We start from the raw sequence: 3,057 nt of genomic DNA on the forward strand, positions 1-3,057 counted from the left end.
CTGAGGCTGACTGGGGTTCAAGGAGACAGAAGCAGAGATACAAAAAGGCAACCCAGTCAAGGAAACACACAAACAGGCAGACGAGCTCCGAGCCAGCTCCCATGTCAGAGGATGAAGAGAGCACATCCAGCCAGTCACAGTCAAAGAAACAGGACTACACTGCAAAAACAGGCCAGGCTCCAACATCTATAAACAAAGGTGTTGATGGCAGCAGCACAGCTGATATTTCTCTCCAGGATGGCGTCACAGCCAAACAGGAACAGAGGTGGTGAAGATACTATGAGAAAAGACAGAGAGAGCAGAACGTTAGAGATTGAACTAACAGATTCTGAAGAATAGGAGAATAGAGATAGAATGAAGCGGAATGATGAAATGGGGGTCCCTATGTCCTCCAGAAGTCTAAACCTCTAGCAGCATAACTATAGAGATAGCTCAGGATAACCTTATCCACTCTAACTGTAAGCTTTATCAAAAAAGAAAAGTTTTAAGCCTATCCTTAAAAGTAGACAGGGTGTCTGCCTCACGGACTAAAACTGGTAATAAAGGCTCCTTTTTAGTTATAAGGCTCTAAAGTTATAAGAGCCTTATAACAGATTTCTTATAACTAAAAGATCTGTTATCTAACCTAGATGGCTTCCTTTGCAAAGAAACTTTGAGACAGTTAAAGGAAATTGAGTTTTTTGAGTTTGCAATAGGCACTTTATTTACGGAGCCTGTGCTTTGGTTTGAATTTATTTCCATTTTTGAATTTTTGTTTTGGTCAGATCATGTTAAATAAAAAAAATGCATGATAAATGTGCATTTTCCATCATGTTCATCCCAAGCAAGATCGCGAGCAGTGGTGACTCCAGAAATGTTTCACGGGGGGCCAGATTGGGCCACTAAAAATCTTGGGGTGGCACACTGAAACTAAAGCCATAATTTCAGCGTTTGAATCTACTATTGTGGTAAACCTGCTTGTAGAAATTATAAAGACTTAAACACCTACTCATACTTTGGTTCATTGTGTGATTTTTAGGGTTACGTCGCTTGCTGTGCATAATGGGATAAAATGCTAAACTCAGGCAACTACAATTTTCACTGATGAGTGGGGTGCCAATATGGTCAATATGTGCTTTCAGGATGTAGTTTTACTGGACAATACTTTTATTTCTTCATAGGAAATGTTCATTTCTTGCAACATCATTGACCTCAATATCACTGGATGAAAAATGGGCGTATTTTCAAACAAAAATGTGCAAAATGCAAGTTTATTTTGAAAGGAAAATTTTTGCTCCAACGTTTGTATTACTTTATATGTTATATCTGTGGTTCCCAATGTTTTATTGGTGTCCTCCCTTTGATGTAAAAGAAAGTTTTAGCACCCTTTTCAACCAACCTTTTTGACAGTTTGACAAAGAAAGGTCAAATGCTGTACACCATGAAGTAATCCCCAAAACTACCACCTTTAAACTTTTTTGTGTAACAGAAATTAACATTGCCATCAACTTTTTTTGTGATTACACCACCTGTAATAACAGTGAGCCCACAGTAGGGGGCACTTTGCAAAACAACAAGGCTCCAAAAGGAGATTTTTGTTTGTGATGGCCACCATGATTAGTCATATTTTATGGAGAGACACCCTGCAAACCAGGGGACTATGAAGGTAGATTTATTTCTTTATTATTTAATTAGAGAAAAGTTTGCTTGATCAAAAAATATATTTTCAATTAAAAACAGCTTCACTTCAATGAAAAACAAAACTTTTCAATCAAAGAAAAAAGTGTTTGAATACATTTGAACACACCAATAGTGCCATGCAGTGAAAATTATCTATGCTACATGCTAAAGTTAGCCTTACCATGTATCAATTACAAATTTCACTAGTTTACTGGCTGTTGATTATATTTTCAACCTAATATAGAAAAGTGTATTGATTTACTATGTTAAAAAAAAGTTTTAAGAAGGTAAAAATTCCTTTTCCTGAATTTGTGGGTTTTCCATTGTGGATCGTCTACCGATGTAGTGGGAAAAAAAGTATTCAATTATCTACTCCAGTTAAATAAATGGAGATTGATGGATTTCACTCAGTCGGCTCTTAATTTTTATCTTTGCAAAGAGAGAACAGTTAATCATACAGTCCTTATGCATGGTAATCCGCCCTGTTCTAAACTGGGCAGCGCCCTGTTCCTATTATTTACAATAATGGAAAGTAGTCAGAGTAAAAACAAACTACAGACACTTTGTTTAAACAGTTATGAATAAATCTTGAGAAAGAATCTAGTTTTTTATGGGAAGAAGGAATGTCTTGTCTACAAACACCCTCACGCAGGGCAACTGTGTGGCCTTGCAGGGGAAACAGGCTTAGTGAAAACTTTCATAGTGAGTAAATAGCATAAATTAATATATGAAATAAGAGAAACTAATTTTTCTGACCACAGCCGAACATCAACCTCTCAAACTTCTTTCAAGCGATCTCTCAACTCCGATTTTTAAGGTATTTTTACTAGTGATTATGAAAATAGCAGCCCCTTCATTTCCAGAGTGCAACGATCACATTTCCAAATAAGGTATGGGACTGACAGGGGTCCATCCCTGCCCCTTCCTCTTTGCTGCAGCGAGGTCCTGCTCGTTTTGCTCAGCTAGAAGCTGCTCTGTTTGATAGTTCTGTAATATGTGGAACTGTTGAGAGCTCCATGAACCACGTGGCTGTGAGTTAGCAATGTCAGAGAGTGTCAGAATCTTACTTTAAAGGCGAAGGGGATGTCATTTGGTTAAAAAAAAAAACACTGGATAAGGGCTGAAAATCCTGCTAACTACATCCATCCGAATAGCAACTCTCCTGAATGATAGAAACGTCTCCCAAACAGAGCGAAGGAGCGTAATTTTTCTACAAGAGAAGACAGGATAGAACGTGCACCATCACAGCTATGCGCTCTTTCAGTTATTAAATGTGAAGTTGTGATTAATAATTGCACTATTGTGATTGCTTAATACCTTTTTCTGTTTTTTGCAGGAATTTGACACCGTAGGGCAGTGCTGTAAACACTATGCATCTGAAATGAAATGCACAGCGGT

Source organism: Cyprinodon variegatus, unplaced genomic scaffold (genome assembly GCF_000732505.1).
Source record: "Cyprinodon variegatus isolate N-32 unplaced genomic scaffold, C_variegatus-1.0 Scaffold765, whole genome shotgun sequence".
Lineage (NCBI taxonomy): Eukaryota > Metazoa > Chordata > Actinopteri > Cyprinodontiformes > Cyprinodontidae > Cyprinodon > Cyprinodon variegatus.